The sequence below is a fragment of the Scylla paramamosain genome, chromosome 14 (genome assembly GCF_035594125.1).
Source record: "Scylla paramamosain isolate STU-SP2022 chromosome 14, ASM3559412v1, whole genome shotgun sequence".
In the NCBI taxonomy this organism is placed as follows: domain Eukaryota; kingdom Metazoa; phylum Arthropoda; class Malacostraca; order Decapoda; family Portunidae; genus Scylla; species Scylla paramamosain.
The window spans coordinates 18234923-18254922 of NC_087164.1; the positions used below are offsets into that span (position 1 = coordinate 18234923).

At 37.5% G+C, this 20000-nt stretch overlaps 1 protein-coding gene and 1 long non-coding RNA gene across 3 annotated transcripts in view; one reads left to right on the forward strand and one right to left on the reverse strand.

Moving 5' to 3' along the window:
- Positions 1 to 20000, reverse strand: part of LOC135107132 (cell adhesion molecule Dscam2-like) — a 282482-nt gene that overhangs the window by 56748 nt on the left and 205734 nt on the right. The window lies entirely within an intron of this gene.
- LOC135106975 (uncharacterized) overlaps positions 1 to 20000 on the forward strand; it is a 58801-nt gene that overhangs the window by 10994 nt on the left and 27807 nt on the right. The gene's annotated exons all lie outside the window — the stretch shown is intronic.

A 20000-nucleotide genomic window follows, 5' to 3' on the forward strand; every position in this document is an offset into this window, starting at 1 on the left:
GGAGGAGGAGGAGGAGGAGGAGGGAGGAGGAGGAGGAGGAGGAGGAGGAGGAGAAGAATGAAGGAGGAGAAGAAGCAAGATGATGATGATGGTGACGGTGAATTGAAAGGAAGAGGAGAGAGAGAGAAAAAGGAAAATTTATTATAATGAACAGAAGATCATTGGATGTAAGAATGGCAGGCAACAGAGACGGTTGTTTTATAATAAGGTTCCTTTCTTGAGTAGGAGTAATAATAATAATAACAATAATAAGAAGAAGCAGCAGAAGGAGTGGGAGAACGAAGATATCTGCTGAACATGAATGTCAAATAAAAAAAGCTGAAATTGGTGGAGATAGACAAAGAATTGGAAAAGTAATATAAACAGAATATCAAAGAACGAGGAAGAAATGGAGGAGGAGATAGAGAAGGAATATGAAAAAGAAGAGGCAAGGATTACTACGCAATATTCCTTGTCACAGCTTTGAAGTTTTCTAGATTTTTATTCTTCTTCAGTTCTGCTTTTATCATTACGTTTATTATTTAGTCGCCTCTGTTTTCTTTTTAGTGTCGTTTTCTATTTCTCCATCTCACTCTCACTCTTTCTCGCTCTCTCTCTGCCTTCCAGGGATACGATGCGAAGATCGAACGATCACTTAAAACTTTTTCCCTTCGATTTACCCTCATCGCCTCAAGTTCCTCCTTTCCGCAGTTTTATGAAAGCATTTTACAGCCACTCTGCTCCTTTTCACTCCTCTGACGCCCCCTCTCCGGTCCCTCCTTCCTGTCACACCCCCTTCACCCCATCACTGCATCATTCCGTCACCCCATCACATCACCTCCTCCTCCTCCTCCTTCTCACCCTTCACTCTACTTGTTTTCCCGGCCACTCTTCCCTGTCACACCCCCATCACCCCATCGCCCGGTCACATCTCCATCCTCTCTTCCTTCCTTTTCTTGTCTTCCACCTTTTCCGGAGCCTTGGATATCTCAAGTCTAACTTAACACTTGAGAATGAAGTTTACTCTCTCGTGTGTGATTCTTGGCTGCACGTTATCCTTTATTATTTCATCTCCTTATTCTCTCCCTATCAGCCAACAGGTTTCCCGTGGCAGTTCTTCTGTATTTCATTGCCTTCTTTTGTGTGTGTCTGTGTGTGTGTTTTCGTGTTTCGTCTTCGTCTTTCTTCTATGTCGCTGTCCTTGTTCTTCTTTCTTGTATATGGATTGGCTTTTCTCCTTGCTCCCCCCCCCCTCCTCCTCTCTCTCTCTCTCTCTCTCTCTCTCTCTCTCTCTCTCTCTCTCTCTCTCTCTCTCTCTCTCTCTCTCTCTCTCTCTCTCTCTCTCTCTCTCTCGTGTCAAATCTGTGTCCACATCTATTGTTGCTTTCTTTTTTGTTTACCTTTCTTTACAAATTTATTTCTATTTTTGTATGACTGTGTGTGTGTGTGTGTGTGTGTGTGTGTGTGTGTGTGTATGAATGTCACACCCTTGCATGCAGATCATATAGCGATGTACTCTTAATTGCGAAAATTCTGGTACGTTTTTTTTTTTTAAATCGTCCCGATAGAAAAACGTTATAATTTTCGTACTCGTATTCATGCGTTGCAGTAACACGAAGGACAACCAACATAATGTTACAGTTCTTTTGTGCGTATCACACATGAAAGTCATCTAAATTTATTGCCACCAATCACTATTTTAAAGCCAAAAGAATCAAAAGTGTTTTCCATATCCAATAGGGCTTAGAGAAATAAAAGGGGTAATGGAAGGATTTTAAACACAGTAATACATCGAATTCCTGGCCTCGGGTGACGCACGGACCGTGATTGTCCCGCACCCTTCTGCGGTGTAATGGTTAATAGGCCGCGTGTGGTGGTGGCGGTAGGAACCCTGCAGCGGTACACTCACGTTACAAAAAAAAAAAAAATAAATAAAATAAAATAAATAAATAAATAAAATGATATAAAATAAGTAAATAAATAAATTAATTAATAGATAAATAATAATAATAATAGTAGTAGTAATAATAATAATAATAATAATAATAATAATAATAATAATAATAATAATAATAATAATAGTGATAGTAGCCATAAATAATAAAGAAATATAGAATACTGTAGATAGATGTGGTTAAATGTTAGCTTAGGTTGTAGATATAAGGAGGATGATAGCTTAAACAGGATTGATGGACAACAGGTATCTCAGACTGAAGTAGAGGACAGACGTGGAGTAATAGTCAGATGGTTTCTAATGGAAGCCACAGCAGACAGAAGCATCAAGGTCAAGGTAGGTAGAAATTAACATATGTAAACTGTAGATGTAAGGTGCGTTATTAATTATTAACTATATATCAGTTTTTACATGGTCTCAGATGCTGTGTTTTGCTGGGCGATGGATTAGGTCCATGGGGAAAGACTTATCTCTATCATAAGTTTTAGAAAGCTGATGGAGGTGATGTAGACAGTGGAAAGTGACTGATGATTAGGGGCTTTAGGGGTTGGCGTGAATCGGTGCGTGAAGGAATGAATGAAGGAGAGAACTATTGGTGGTGGTGGTGGTGGTGATGGTGTTTCTAACTGTACCGTAAGCTTACCCTAAGTAAATTTCTGCAAAGAACAATCAGAGATTTTCCCCCGAACGATTTTCCCTTTTTTTAATTGTCGTTCTAGACTGGAGAGAATTTATCATGGCGTTAATTATTTCAGGTAAAATTTTTTTGAGGAATTTTTGTGGGGGACTTTACTTGGTTGGTGTTCACATTATGAGCAATCCTGATTACTGGCACTGGTGATGAGGCTTCATGACTCTCCGTCACTCTCGTAGTTCGGTTTCGCATTGGTCATCGCTAATTAAGTAATGTGTATGCAGCAACGTAGTTGCCGCAATCACGGCGTCAAATGAGCATGCTGTACTGCGAAATGTATTATGTAATGGTAAATATTCAATAAAGTGATGCACGCGGCAGAATCCAGAGGTGCCCACCCAGTGACACTCAGGTGTCTTTCCAAAGGGTGAACTGGCCAAGAAGTTTGAATTATTATGTCATTGCGATATATAGGCGGTATACGGCTGCTAAGAACATGTAAAGTGTTGAAACACATAAAATAAATAATTATAACATTTGTTTTTACGTAATTGCTTACGTATATGTATTCTGATCATATTTCACAGTTTTTTTTCGCTTACATTGCAAGGTAGGCGACATGTCTTGATTTTTTTTATCAAGACAGCTGTCATTGGTTGGATTTAAGTAATAAAATCTTTAGAAACAGTTCAAACATTTACTCTACTGTCTTTTTTTGACGAATTGATCTAATTTTAATATAATGACAGCTTATTGCCACTGCTGAGGATGTGACGCTCTTCGACAGCCTCTGCAGACAATGGCAAAAAAAAATGCAGCTTTGTGTTTGCGGCGAAAGCGTAACATTTGTAATGTTTTGTTTGGTATGAGCCAATGTAATATGGAAACTGCAATAATGAACCACTCATGTAATGAATCCCTCCAGATTAACAAAAATGTTGAAATTTTTTGCACCGACCCGCTATAGATCAATCCGTCAGGGGACAAACTAGTTTACAAACATTGGCTGAACTTTAGAATTTATTGGTTTGAAAGTTTATTTGTAATAACAACTGTTGCTGAGATAATGCTTTACATTTATGTACTTGTATCATTAAAGTGATATTATGCATGTTTCATATCTTATGTTTATTTTGAAACGGAAGTCCAGCTAAATGTTAAACCTTTACTAAGTGAAAATGCTGACCTTAATTGTCAATGAGTATTTTTCTCTCTCTCTCTCTCTCTCTCTCTCTCTCTCTCTCTCTCTCTCTCTCTCTCTCTCTCTCTCTCTCTCTCTCTCTCTCTCTCTCTCTCTCTCTCTCTCTCTCTCTCATCTCTCTCTCTCTCTCTCTCTCTCTCTCTCTCTCTCTCTCTCTCTCTCTCTCTCTCTCTCTCTCTCTCTCTCTCTCTCTCTCTCTCTCTCTGATATAATCCACCTACACTCTACACTCAATGCTAGTGTTTGTTGTCCCCTCACAATAAGTAATCCACGTTAAGGGGCGAGGAAGGAGTGCGTGGTAGTTTACATGGCAGTGATAAATGAATGGACGGGACATCACAACCGTATACTCCGCCAGTCTGCGCCGAGCCTGATACTGGGAGGTGTTGCTATCTTATTTACGAGTTTATACGAGTCTTGGTATTACATTCATATGCCTGTATTCTTAAACGCATTGTTATTCGTATTGGGATTTTCCTCACAGCTCATAAAGAGGACCAGTTTGTTCATTCTCTTGGATGTTCTTTTCCTTTCACAATGTATTACCTTTGTTTAAGTATCACTGGAATCACGAAAATAGCCTTGAAAACTTGGATGACTTCCATTAGAGCCAGATGAAAAGACTCCAGACGCTGAAACGTTTTGGAATACGAACCATAAATACTGAGCTATCTGACATCGTTCATTTCACTGTTTGCTACATTCAACTATAAATCCTGTGACTTATTGACAATTTCCGTACGAGACCTGATATTCTCGCGACGCGTTTCCTGCACGTGTCTTAATTACAGGTAAGATTTCGTCACCTGGTGCGTCGTGGTCTGCCCTTTACGTCAATTAATGCTTTACCTATTGGCAATGAGAGTAGGATTATTATAATGATGCCACATGGGGAAGAAAGAGGTAACTCGGATGATCTCTCTCTCTCTCTCTCTCTCTCTCTCTCTCTCTCTCTCTCTCTCTCTCCTCTCTCTCTCTCTCTTCTCTCTCTCTCTCTCTCTCTCTCTCCCCTCTCTCTCTCTCTCGTGTCCTCTGGGTTCACTTCTATTACTTATCTTTTTTTGTTGTTGGTGTATGTGCCCTCCTCCTCCTCCTCCTCCTCCTCCATTTTTTTTCTGTCTTCTCTTCCTCCTCCTCCTCCTTTCTTTCTTTCTTCGTTTTTCTTCTTCTTCTTCTTCTTCTTCTTCTTCTTCTTTCTTTTTTTCCTTTATTTTCTTTACCATCACCAGCACCTCCTCCTCCTCCTCCTCCTCCTGCTGCTGCTGCTGCTGCCACTGCTGCTCATCCCGCTCCTCACTCGGTAATATAACAGAATAATCTGCTGAAGCTGCATCTTTGGGGTGTCTCGAAGGACGACGAGAATGATGGGGCCGCCACCGCCTCAGCAGGGAAAGATGATGCTCCTGCAGGAGGTTTTCTTGCCCATAAATCTGGTGCACTTAACAATACATCTTTGTTCGGTGTATCAAGATTTTTTTTTTTTTTTTCTCTCTCTCTCTCTCCTTATAATTTTTTTTCCTTGTTTTTGTGTACGCGAATTTGTTATAAGGAAAATGTAGGTACTGCTACTTCTTTGGGTCTTATTTGATAATGTCTTGTTTTTGTTTATTGATTTTTTTTTTTTTTTTTTTCATGTTTTTCTGCATTTTTTTAGTGTATGTGAATTTATTATACGGAAAAAAAAAAATGGTTTGTGGGCAATATTGACTACGCATTTTTGTTTTTGTTGTTATTTTAATTTTCATTGTTAGTAGTAGTGGTAGTCGTGTCATTTTATTATTATTAATATTATTATTATTATTATTATTATTATTATTATTATTATTATTATTATTATTATTATGAACGCCGTCACGCGCCAAGTACTCGTATTGTCAAAACATAAATTTTTCCGTGCGAGGGAAGCCTTTGTATCAGAGTCACATTGTGGAGTGTATCGCGCCGCACTGTTTGTTTATTGAAGTTCAGGCTGAGTTGATCTGTTTAGGCACACCAACGTCATTAATTTTTTTCTCTCATCTATATATATCTCTTTTGTTTTGTGTGTGAATGTGTGCGTGTGTGCGTGACAAAATGGTTTCCATTTACGTGTTTGGGTTTTATGGTGATGATTAATCTTGCTGAGTTAATCTGTTTATTAGCCAGGAAGCTTTTTTTTTATTTATTTCTATTACGGTTATTTCTTTTTTTTTTCGGGATGGTGAAATCTTTTTTTACTCGTTTCTCTTCCCCACTAATCCCTTTCCGTCTAGTCTTGTGCCTTCCAACTTTTGTTTCCTGTTGTCTAACTTTATCTTCAATATGAGTTTTGAAGTCTGGATAGTTTTCCCGTTTGTAAACTTTTCACCGTCTTCCGGCAAAGGTCATGGCGAACATTGTGTAATACTTAAAAAAAAAAAAATGTAAAAATATAGTTTCTTCGGTAATCATTTCTATGTGGGGTACTTTTTTTCTGTCCCTACTCAGACTATGTGGATTTGTCCCGAGTAATAATGTTGTATTCTGCAAAATATTTAACCCTTTCACTGCGACACGAAACAATTAGCAGCACCAGAAGCAATGTGTGAAATCTTTATAAACATCTGCAAGAAAGTTAGCGATAAAAAAATATATTTTGCAATTTCGTCCCAGTTAAAAGATTGGATCTGTCTGTAGAACTAGTAAAGATGTCTCAGAGTGGTAATTAGGGAAAGGTGTACCAAGTGGCAGTCAAATGGTGTTTGGTAATTAGAGAAAGGTGTACCAAGGGGCAGTCAAAGGGTTAAGATGAAAAATAAAACTACCTGGTTATGTTATCACACCCACCTATTACAGTCATTTCTTCTTGGCCTTTGTGGAAAGATTAATCTGGTCCTGTTTTGTAGTCTCTTCATTGATTTCTGTTTTATTTATAGGCATGATGCTCACTAAGTTTTGCAATATTACTACCTGGGTTTGTTTATTTGCCTATCTGTCTGTCTGTCTGCCTGTCTCTCCATCCGTTAATTAGTTATTTTCTGTCTATTTCCCTCTCTGCTTGTCTGTTTCTTCTCTCTCTCTCTCTCTCTCTCTCTCTCTCTCTCTCTCTCTCTCTCTCTCTCTCTCTCTCTCTCTCTCTCTCTCTGTTAAATTCAGTGTTACATAATTTTCTGCGTTTTAGCTGGCGTCAAGAAGCGCCTTGCTGCAAGAAGTGGTGTCCTGTGGCGGTGTGGGATGCGGCACGCCTTTATTTATAGAGGCTGTCGTGTTGAACATACCTTACATATTTTGTACCCTGCTTTCTTTCCCCAACCTTCTTCCATATTTAAAAATTTTTCTCTTCTTTTAGTTGCAGATGTATACGTACGTTCATGACTTGCCCAGTGGGGTGGGTGGTTAAAATGAGAGGTCTGTTTGTTTTTCTTGTACTCAGTCTAATGTAATTGTCTGTCATGAATCAGTGAGAAAGAATAACGTACGTTGTTCGTATATCGTAGATTTTTGTAAATAATTTATAGTTTCCAGGACACTAACTTAACGTTTACTGTCTTTTGTTGAATCAATCCGGTCAGTTGTGAAGTAGCATGAGAGAGAGAGAGAGAGAGAGAGAGAGAGAGAGAGAGAGAGAGAGAGAGAGAGAGAGAGAGAGAGAGAGAGAGAGAGAGAGAGAGAGCAGGAGGTATATAACACTGCTAAGGTTGCTCAAGCTTGATGGAATACCGTGGTGCAAATTCAGAGCACGATTTTTACACACCACTGACAACAGTAGGAAATAAATCAGTAATGTCTGTAAATCCAAGTACAACTCAAGTATACTGTAATATAGTAACAAGACTCGTACATTAACACTCCGAGGGCTAAACATTTCTAAGCTTCCTAAGTAACTCTATGTAAACGTGCAGCCTTTCTAAAAAGCTTGCAGGTTATAAAGAGTGTTCAGTACGTCATATATTTGCATTAAGTTGCGGTGCATATTTTAAAAGTGTTGATGGGGATGCCGCCAGGGAGTCAAGCTGTTTATGGGCAGGGAAGAAAGAGAAGGGGAAGAAGGGTGTGAAAGACATAATGCATGGGTCATAGATAAGGTAGATGGGGAAGAAGAGGGAGAAAGACAGCGTGATAAAGGGATGACTAGGAGGGAAAGATTATAGAGAATGTGCCGGAGGATGGAAAATATGACAGAGTAATGTACGTTGGTAAGGTACAAATATATACAGAAAAGAAAGTAGAGGATGAGGAAGATAACATTATGAGGGAAAGAATAGAAAAGAAAGGAGCCGAATGATGGTGAGGAAAAAAAAAAAAAACAGGATAGGGTTGAGAAGGAAGATGGAGGAAAAAATAAAAGTAAGATTTAGGGAAAAAATATGAAAGAAGAGAAGGAAATATGATGAAAAAAAAAATAATTCTGGAGAATAGAAAAAAAAAGTGGGAGAGAGTGGAAAGGGGCGGAGAAGTATAATGATTGAAATAAAATAAAATAAACGGAGAAAGATTGTAAAGAAAAAAAGAAAGAATAGAGAGGAAAAGAAGAGGGAAGAAGGTCCAAGGAAAGACTAAAAAGGGAAATAATTTTAGAAAATATATATACTAGAAGGGAAAGAAGGAAGAGAAAAAAATATAGTAAAAGAAAATAAGGTATAAAGTGAAAAGGAGAAGGAAACAAAATGCTAAAAAAAAAAAAACGGAGGAAAAGAAAGGAGAAAAATGGAAAGAATGAGGAAAAAATAAGGGAGAAAGAAGGGAAAAAATAATGAAAAAAAAAGGGAATAGGGTGTGATGTGAGGTAGAAAGAGAAAAGAGTAATGAAAATGAGGGAGAGGGATTAAGAGCGAGAATAAACATGCAAAGATAAGAATAGAAAGAGAGAAAGGGGGAAAGAAAGAATGGGGAGAAGCGAGAGTGGAAATTAACATGTTCAGAAGAGGAAGATGAAACGGGAAGGATAAAGGAGACTGGAAATAAACACTTGATAATAAAGATTGAAAAAAGATAAATAGAAGAGGGGAAGGACGAAAGTGGGGAATGAAAATATCAAGACAATAACGGAAATAGAGGAAAGGGAATACATAGAAAAGTAAAATATTAGGATGATCTAGTATTAAATGCCAATAAAAGGTTACACAAAGAAGAATGAAGGTTTACGGTAACACTGAAAGAAAATAACAGAGAAAAAAGAGTGGGAGAAGAAAAATAACCGGATAATAAGGGGATAACCTTTAAATACAGAGATAGAAGGAGAGAAAGGGAGTAATGAAATGAACCACGATAGGAAAAGAAGTGAGAAATAACTTGATAAAGATAGACAGAGAAATAAAAGGAAAAATTGAGATAAAGAAAATTGGATAACGAGAGAGAGAGAGAGAGAGAGAGAGAGAGAGAGAGAGAGAGAGAGAGAGAGAGAGAGAGAGAGAGAGAGAGAGATACATGTCGGAATGATAAAAAAAAAAAGCGAAAAGAACAGACATGAACAAAACAGTTAGCAAAAAAAAGAATAAATAGATAAATAAATAAAATGAATAAATTAAATAAATAAATAAATAAGTAAATAAATGAAGCATCAGAACTTTATAAGTTTTGCCACCTGAAAGGATAAAGAAGATCTGGCTTAGGTAAAGAGATCAAGGAATATAAATGAATTCTATGTAAACAATATATCAGTGTAGAGGTAAAACACAGATTTATACAGCATTAATCAATCTTAAATTAAATGTCACTTAATCTGACTTGACTTGCAGGATGTTCTCTGTATACGTTTCTGTTTTCTTTTTTTTTTCATCCATGTGTATGTATGTAAGTTTTTGTATTAGTTGGATTTTTATTTTAAGATATGCGTTGACTGAATCTCTCTCTCTCTCTCTCTCTCTCTCTCTCTCTCTCTCTCTCTCTCTCTCTCTCTCTCTCTCTCTCTCTCTCTCTCTCTCTCTCTCTCTCTCTCACGAATGTTCCCCTTCTTTGTTAATCTTTTCTCCCGCCTTTTATGCATTGCCAACACGCTCCAGTGTCCATCAGTACCTCCTTTGTAACCACGTCAACTTGTATAGAAGAAAGGCGTTAGCAGCTCTGTAATAAAGCACTGCGCAAAGTACTACTAGTGTGAAGGTATAATTTCTTTCACTTATTAAGAAACTTGACCAAAATAGTTTATTAGCACAAGAAGTGAAAGAGTGAAGATGACGGTTAATTCTTGCATTGGTTGGACTGAATATAAATAAAAGGAAGAGAGAAAAAAAATGTATATATCAAAATAATGAAAAAAAAAAATTCCATTTCAAGAATAGTGATGAAGATAAGCCGAAAAATATTTGCATCTTTTCATTTCAAGATACTAGTTTATGTAAAGTCCTCTTGCTCTCCCCACTCCTGCGGTGTAAAGTTAACTTAGACTAACTTTCCCTTTGCTTTATATTCCGCGTGGACTTTCATTAGGTGAGCATGGAGAGCGAAGCGGAATATATCAACACAGTATTTGTCAGTATTCAAAGTTTTGTTCGAGTCCTTGGTATGATAGAGATTGATTATAATCATTCTCTGTCATACCAAGGACGTAACAATATTTCACCATTATATTCACCATCAATAGATCAACACTAATAATTATAAGTGCTGATCTATTGATGATGAATATAATGGAACATGTTTTATAGCGAGGAATTATTGCAAGGAACAGTAGTCAGATTCCTCTCTCTCTCTCTCTCTCTCTCTCTCTCTCTCTCTTATATATACGAGTATATATATATATATATATATATATATATATATATATATCTCTCTCTCTCTCTCTCTCTCTCTCTCTCTCTCTCTCTCTCTCTCTATATATATATATATACGAAAGATTTCCATTTTACAAATCAGACCAGTAAAATAAAATATATACATATATTTAGTCTAATTTATCTAATGGTTCAGACGTGAAGGATCGAAATATCTTTTTTTTTTTCTTTATCGTATTTGGAAATGGCTTGTGTATTATTAATCCTCGTCACCTCTTGTCGTCCGTCCTTCGTCGTTTTCTTTTTCTCGCTGTTTTTCATCAACAATTTTCGACCTCACACCTTGGATGATTTATTTTCTTGGGTCTTTGTGGCGAGATGGTACGATTTTTATTGTGAGAGAGAGAGAGAGAGAGAGAGAGAGAGAGAGAGAGAGAGAGAGAGAGAGAGAGAGAGAGAGAGAGAGAGAGAGAGTAATCAATTTTGTATATGCTGAGATGAGAATTTTTTTGCTGAATACAGTTGATGTTACAATTATACAAGAAATGTTATCACGAAGTAAAAAAAAAAAAAATATTAAAGAATATGTAGCAGTTGTAAAGCAAATAATACAACACAAATATAAGCAAAGTAACATTGACAATAACATGTGGAACTAGAAACAGTAACTAGATTAAGTATAGTTTTTTTTTATTTCTTTTTTATTTAGGTTGACATTCTTAGAAAAAAAAAACAAAAACAAACAGATGGTAGAAGGATCAAAATATTCGGATTACATTTTTTCACGTTAAGGAGAAAGAACCTTGGGGAAAAAAATAATGATGAAAGGAGAGTGAAGAGAATTGCTTGTATTATATTTTCTTACGTCAAGGGGAAAATTATTACAGAAAACTAAAAAAAGAGAAGTCGGGAGAATTGGTGTATACAAACCTTTATCTTTAGCAATATTTGTAAATCAATGTTAGCTGAAAGATCCGGAATATGACGAGGAAAGCAAGGGGAGGAAAAAAAAAGAAAAAAAAAACAATAAAAGCGTTACATTTACCTGTTTCTTCCGCGGAAGCTCTCGCCTGTCTTTGAAATATGTAAAAGGTTCTGCTGCTTCGATGCTTACAAATTGTTCAAACTCGGGAGACATTTCCCACAAAACAGGTAAATGCACAACCCTAAGAAGCTGAACTGATCTAAACTTGATACCACAGATGGAGGCAGTTCAGTATTCCCAGGCCGGCCACAAGGTCTTAGTCGTGATTTAAATACGTTTCCTCTGTTGTGTGTGTGACTGTGAGGGCGACGAACGAGGAAATGTGTGTATAAATAAACATTCCCATCGACTTTTCTCCGTGTGTTCGCTATGAAATACTGAAAAAAAAATCCTGAAGCGCTTGTGTGTTTCCATTTTTAAAGGAAAATGGAATATATATATGAACGCATGCATGCACGAGTTTTGTATTAGTATTCATTGTGTGTGTGTGTGTGCCTGTCTATATTGTCTGTTTGTCTGTCTGTCTGTTACTGTGTGCCTTACTGTCTCTCTCTCTCTCTCTCTCTCTCTCTCTCTCTCTCTCTCTCTCTCTCTCTCTCTCTCTCTCTCTCTCTCTCTCTCTCTCTCTCTCTCTCTCTCTCTCTCTCTCTCTCTCTCTCTCTCTCTCTCTCTCTCTCTCTCTCTCTCTCTCTCTCTCTCTTTCTGCTCCCTCCACCCCCGTCGCGCTTCGCACCAAGCGTCGTGGCCGCTGACCTAATATTTGAACATCATTTACTGCCTTGTTTAACTTTGGCCGCCTCTCCCTCGCTCCTTCATTGTGGCATTCACTGCTCTCCCTTAACTGCTCACGACCCTTCATCCACGATCCCTCAGCTCTCATCCCCCCAGCCCCTCTCACTCACACTCACTTTTTTACCCTTACAAACTCTTACAAAGCACCTTTTCCAGCCCCTCTTACCCTTAACTATGAATCCACTTCCTTATCTGAAACTCTTGTCCTTAACTTGAGTCTTAAGAGTATCGAGCAGCATCCTCCTCTCCCTCAAGATTAATCCGTGACGCTGCTCCTCTCCTATTCATAATCGCCAGTGTATAACCTTTAATCGAGGCTTCACAAACCGGTTTTAAGGCATTAGGGAGGATGTTTGTCTATGTCTTGATGGATCTTTATTGCCTCACGCATCCCTCCCTTTCCCTTAGCACCGCCGCCCCGCCGCCTTCTTTTGTAGATCAGAGGAAGACCTGTTTTGATTACATTGGCTAAGATACACACGCAGGCAAAAGGAGCCTTGATGCTTTCATGCGAGGGGGAAAGGAAAAATATCCTGCTCGTTAATCGTGTGAAAGACGAAGGAAATTTGTACGTAACGTGAGATGTACATTATTCTTGGGAAAATGTTGTAATAGGAATGTTAAATGATGATAGATCTTTGACACGGTTCTGGGTTTGTGTGGTACTTACTAATTGTAGTTTCTAATAGGTGGAATCATGAAATATAATGTTAAGTGAGAGAGAAGATAGGGGTTTACTGCCTTTATTCGTCATATTTACTTTTTTTTTTAATAAATTCTTCTTATCTTTTAACTTTTCATTTTTATTTTCCTCCTTCCCATCTTTCTTTTTCTTTTTTTTTTCTCTCTCTTTTCGTGTCTTTCCTCCTTGACTCATTTCATAGTAATATACTTGCTTTTCTCTCAGCACCTCTTCCTCGCGAACTTGATAACTTACTTTTCCATTCTCTTAAAGGACTCACTTCACCATTAGCATCAGCCTACATATATAATCAAACATTCCCTTACATAGTAGAAATGATACTACAGTTCTGTTCATCTTAGATTGGTTATTGTATGGATGAATTGATCATCTTGTTTTTTTTTTTGTTGCATGACGTCACCACGCGTGATCTTTTGTTTTCGATTATCTTATGACAGTATCAGCTGGTCACAATGAGAATAGACGGAAAGAATATTCATACGAAGTTTAATGTTTAAAGTTTGTTCTCGTGTCTGTGTTAGGAAGTTTTCATACGCGAACGAGAATGATATCTCTTCTTATTAAAATTTCAGCATGAATGTGTTTCACCACTGAACTAGAAAAAAATTTTGGTGCAAATTCAGAGATAAAAGAAGGGAAAATGGTAATATATATATATATATATATATATATATATATATATATATATATATATATATATATATATATATATATATATATATATATATATATATATATATTACAATGTGTGTTCTGTGTATTGCTGCTTTTTTTACATTCATTAATTTTGACCGATAGAAAAAGAACAGCACGACATTACCATGAACTTAATAGAGAGCACACACGCGCGCCCACGCACGCACGCACGCACGCACGCAATATGTACCAAAAAAGCATCATAATAATCCCAAATTACAATATTAACACTGCATAACACATAACTGAATCCATCTTATATCTAATATGCACGGAAGCATTGAAGTAATCCGTCAGTCCACTCAAAAACTGTCACACAACTTTTCCCGACAACCTGGACTAATGATGCGGAGAAGAGACAGCTTGGCTTGACAAGAACACGAGGACACAAGAAGACGAGGACACATTTCAGAAACATGTCTTTAAACGGAGCTTCTCATTGGCCTTCTTTCATAATAGTCTGAGAGAGAGAGAGAGAGAGAGAGAGAGAGAGAGAGAGAGAGAGAGAGAGAGAGAGAGAGAGAGAGAGAGAGAGAGAGAGAGAGAGAGAGAGCGTGTTTTTACCAGCCCCAGAACTCTCTCCCTAGGGTTTGTGTCTGTTTGAGCGGCGGTTGTGCGGAGTGAGTGAGTCAGTAGCGGGAGTGAGGCTGAGAAAGAGAACGATGGGAGGGAGAAAACTTTGTGGTGAAGAGTAACTGGGAGCAGAGAGAGAGAGAGAGAGAGAGAGAGAGAGAGAGAGAGAGAGAGAGAGAGAGAGAGAGAGAGAGAGAGAGAGAGAGAATTAATATCGTGTGTATGTATGTTGCGCATTGTTTTGAGATGAAATAAAAAAAATAACATTGACCGATTTATTCATTCATTCCCTCAATCATTCATTTATTCTTTCATTCATTCATTCATTCATTCATTCATTCTACTGTTGTATTTTTACGTGTACCTCTTCTATCATATTTGGCTTCGAGAATTAATATATACTAAGTTATCTCTTATGTATGTCTGGCCGTCCTTCACGTCCTGTTTTCAGCAATTTATGGCTTTGTTTTCCATAGCAAAACTCTTTTTCCCTTATTTTGTTCGAGGGCAAATAAAAAATGGAGAGTTATCGTACATTTTTGTGGCAACGCGTGTAAATAAATCTGACTATTTAAAGGAATGATGGAAATGTGTTAGGAGAGAGAGAGAGAGAGAGAGAGAGAGAGAGAGAGAGAGAGAGAGAGAGAGAGAGAGAGAGAGAGAGAGAAGAAAATATTAAGGTTAAATATAAGTAGATCATTGATGTTCTTTCCATCTCTCTCTCTCTCTCTCTCTCTCTCTCTCTCTCTCTCTCTCTCTCTCTCTCTCTCTCTCTCTCTCTCTCTCTCTCTCTTTCTCTCGCTTTTGTGTTATTCTTTCCTCATAATCTCATCCTTTCCTTTTTCATTCATTTATTAACACCGTTTGTTTAACATTCTCTCTCTCTCTCTCTCTCTCTCTCTCTCTCTCTCTCTCTCTCTCTCTCTCTCTCTCTCTCTCTCTCTCTTCCCCCACCGTTTATTTAGCACTTTTATGGCCCCTCTTTCTCTATCTATTACTCTTCTTGCTTCCCACCTCTCTTCCTTTTATTTTTTCTTTCAGTTTGCTGGTACACATTTGTCCCTTTTATTTCCTTCACTCCTTCTCCATTCCCTCTTTTTATTTGTCTATCATCCAGTCTTTCTTCGAGACATTTTTTTATTATCTTCTTTCTCACTTTTATCTAATTTTTTTTACTTTTTTTTTATTTTTCCGTTTTGTGAATGTGTGTGTGTGTGTGTGTGTGTAGAATTTCAAATGCGAACTAAGCTAAGCCTGTATATAAGTGTATAAGACTTTACACATATTTTCACCTATATTCTGTTCATTTTACTAATGTTATATATAATAAGTTTTCTCAATCTTTCATCCGTTGCACGTGTAAACTCTGGAACTCTGTTTGTTTTGTTTTGTTGTTCTTCCCTTCGACATGGCTTGTTCATTTTACGTAGAGAAGTGTCAACATACCTCTGAAAGTAAAAAGGTCAGTTTATTTATTTATTATTTCATTCATTTATTCATATGTTTGTTTGTTTGGTTTACTCATCAATTTATTTATTTATTTTAATTACTGTCTGACATTTTTTTTCCAGCGGTAAGTTAAGTTTTCCCTAGGTTGTTTTCGCCTTATCCAACCTCGTTTTTGTTACTTTCTTTGACATTTTTGGCAGTGGTAAGCTTTTTCCCCAATTTTCACCTTGTCCACTCTCCTTAAGTTTAAAATAAATCCCAATACTGTTACGAAATACTTCACATAATATCACTTAAGCTTATTCTTTTCCCTTCCTTCACAAACCATGACATTATCCTCTAACGTTCCTTGAGTATCGTGGATAGGGATTTCCTCTGTCTTCTCTCCTAAGTGGTAAGGCAGATAGCAGTATCCCGGTGCTTGGCCCGGTCTTATCCCTTTCACTGCGATATACAACAATTCACGGCACCAAAAGGAATGTCTAGAGTGTTTATGAGCATCTACAAAAAAGAAAGTGATTAAAAACGAATAGATTTTGCTTTTTTCTAGCGAGTACAATATTTGAAGGTGGATATAAAACAAAAAAAGGATGCCTCAGAATGATTAGTGCCAAATAGCAGTGAAGGGATTTTAAAAGTTGTATTGACCGGCGTGTTCTCGTACGGGGAAGCGCAGTATTAGCCTCGTGTTCACTGGTTGTTGTCTCGTTTTACAGAGCATGAATGAACTCTGGGTTTGGTGTTTGGTGCGTAATTGGCCCACGTTACAACCTGATGCTGCTGCTGCTGGCGAAGGAAGGCTGGGAATTCTGAAAGTTTGCAATAAAGAAATGAAGGAGAAGCAAGGAAATACTAAGAAATGGAGGAAGGAGAAACGAAGGAAGGATGAAAATAAATGAATGTGAAAAGAGTTTAGTAAGATAATAAGATTTATAAAGTTTGCAATTCCGAAATGAAGAGAGAAAACGAAAGGAAAATACTAAAAAAATGGAGGGATGAGAAATAAAAGAAACAAGAAATAATGAATGAAAGAAGGAAAAAATGTGAAAGTAGAAAGGAAACAAGGATAGAAGAATTACAAAGTTTGCAATAAAGAAATAAAGGAAAGGAAACGAAAATAAAAAAAAATGAAAGGAGAAATGAAGGAAGATGAATTAAGAGAGAAGATAGAAGGAAGAAAGGAAATTAAGGTAGAAAGGAGGTAAGAAAAAAGGGTTTCATAATGAATGAGACTTTAGTGTAATTCTTTGATGTACAAGTATATTGATGATGAATACATTCTTCTGAGTCTTTCACTTCAGTGTTTTGTTTTGTAAGGCAGTAAATTAAACAAATTGTTTCCTGGACAATCCTATGTAGAATAAATTGAAGCAGTTATTCAGAAACTAGCAAGAGTGAATTTTCTTTCAGATTGTAACTAGAAGATGTAATAAAAATCTCGTTTTGTTTTACTGTTAGGTGAGTTTTATTAGCTAATGTAGTAACGTGGAAACTCAGGCGTCGAGGCAATGTTGCGTATCAGACTGGTGGAAGTGGAGGATCGGGAAGGTGGGAGTGAGAATAGCTGGGAAGATTTTTATCATCATCATCATCATCATCATCATCATCATCATCATCATCATCATCATCATCATCATCATTTACAACAACAACAACAACAATAATAATTGTTATATATTTATTTAAGGATGTATAGTTTTATTGACGCTTCATTTTATTTTTTCCTTTGTATTTCTTCACAAATATATCGTTTTATTATTCGCATTTCTATCTTTTTTTTTGTATTCTATAATGTATTCACCCTCTTGATGTTGCACTTCACTTTTTATTTTTTTCCTTTATGGATTCGTTGTCTTTGTTACGCTGCTATTTGTTGTGTTTTGTTTTTCTTTATGTCCTTTTTTATGGAGCTGCCGTCCTCTCTGCGCTTTTTTACCTTATATTTTTTTTTTTGCATTTGACGAAGCAACGCTGTAGATGTTTGTTCTGTCTCCATGTGTATGGTTTCTCTCTCTCTCTCTCTCTCTCTCTCTCTCTCTCTCTCTCTCTCTCTCTCTCTCTCTCTCTCTCTCTCTCTCTCTCTCTCTCTCTCTCTCTCTCTCTCTCTCTCTCTCTCACCCACAAATTCCCTGATCATTTTGTAAGTACGGCTATAATTAGGATATGATACATTGTTGTTTTTTTTCTCACCCTTCTTCCTCTAGCTTTATTATGAGTTCTTCTTCAATATTGCAATCTACCACTACATTCACGCCGGGCTGAATTAACACCGTACAAGACAGGATATATTGTTTTCTTATCGATGACTTCCCAAAGCGATACTTTTCCGTCCCTCGCTGCGACCACAGCAGGAAGTAAAGCGAATACGGAATGATATAAGGTTATTGGATATTCCACTATTGTTTCCTCCACTTTTTTTTTCTTTTTTTCCTCTCCAGGACAATTTTTTCCTCGATTTTTATGCGTTTTAATTCATGAGACGTTTGCTCGCCACTTCTACATATAAACTTTTCCCTGTTGGGTCTTTAGCCTCTTATCTTTTCAAATATTCGTCCTCCCTCCACACAGTGGCAAGTTGTGAAGTTCATAAATAACACCGTTACTTCACTCTGTTACTAACTTTTATTTTTTCTGAAGTTCGGGTTGATTTGAGAAACTGTTTCTCCCTCGGCATCAGAGAGGTTAACCTTTTTTTTTTTTGTCATCTTTCCTTCTTTTCGAGCAATGACCGCCTAGTATTTTACCTTCTTTGATTATGCGATGAGAGAGAGAGAGAGAGAGAGAGAGAGAGAGAGAGAGAGAGAGAGAGAGAGAGAGAGAGAGAGAGAGAGAGAGAGAGAGAAAGCATGGTGCCTTCTTTTTTCCCCTTCCTCCTCCGTCCCTTGTTCCTCTTCACCCTACCGTTGTTCAACAGGGAAGCTCTTCCTCAAGAATATGAAGCGAATGGTTTTCGATATTCCATAGTCGCCGCACCAATTTCATGTCACGCCCGCCACAGGAATACAAAGATGGGCCACTGTTTCCTTGTTCACTCTGACAATACAGCATGCCTTCTTATAAGTTATTTCACTTATTCCGCTCTTTTCTTTCTGACAGGAGAATGCCAGTCTCTCTCTCTCTCTCTCTCTCTCTCTCTCTCTCTCTCTCTCTCTCTCTCTCTCTCTCTCTCTCTCTCTCTCTCTCTCTCTGTCTCTCTCTCTCTCTGTCTCTCTCTCTCTCTCTCTCTCTCTCTCTCTCTCTCTCTCTCTCTCTCTCTCTCTCTCTCTCTCTCTCTCTCTCTCTCTCTCTCTCTCTCTCTCTCTCTCTCTCTCTCTCTCTCTCTCTCTCTCTCTCTCTCTCTCTCTCTCTCTCTCTCTCTCTCTCTCTCTCTTTCTCTCGGTTTCATATGTAAATGCTTTACTCTCATCCATCAACAAGATTTCATAGAATTTATATTATTCTTTTTATAAGTTTTATGGAGAGAACAGAAGGTGTACGCAGAAGCGTGTGTGGGAGAGTGTTACAGGAGACGTGTATATATAACTGTGTGTTTGTGGGTATGTGCGTGCGTGCGTGCGTGTGTGCGTGCGTGCTGGAGTTGATTCTCATAATCTGGTTTACTTACATGCTTGTGTTAGTGTTTTCCTTATTTTAGAAGCTTATGATTCTGCTGAGTAAAGTTTTCGCTGACCGATTTTTTTTCATTTGCATATTAAAGAAATTTCGTTTTGTATATACTTGTCTAGTTTGTGTACAGGGTTGGCTTTCTTTTGGACTTCACATTGGACAGTAATTACGCGAATGTTCGTATTCTTTTGTAAATAGGTGATTTTTCACTGAAGTTAACTGGATGAAATGAGAAGAAAAGTTGCACTGTGCGTGAAGAGAGCAATCTAGCAAGGAAGAATTTATTTTATAAAAGAAAAAAAAAAGAGGATGAAAAAGCGGCGGTGATGTTATTTTGAAGTCCTTTGAGTGACGCTCCATGAAGAGACCGAAAGAAATTTACTATAGGGCGGGGAAAGGAAATCTTGAAAAGAAAGAAGCTGTTGTTTCTTTAAGTAAATCCGTCTTGTGATGTTATTTTTAAGTCCTGCTGACACTTGGAGGAGGAGGAGCAGGAAAAGGAAAACCTACGTGGAGCTAGTATAGGTGGTCTCAAAAATACCCATTTATCCATTGGAGATGTTATTTTTAATTTCTTCTTGCTGTTATTGTCCTAACTATATTCTCGCAAAACCAAAGTCTTCTTATTTATTCAGCTCTTTTGCATCTCGTACCTGTGAAAACCGTTCTTAACCTGAACCAGAATCATCCTCATAAGGTATTTAAATTCCTAAACTGCAAAATTATAACCATCCTTAATATGGTGATTAAAAAAAAA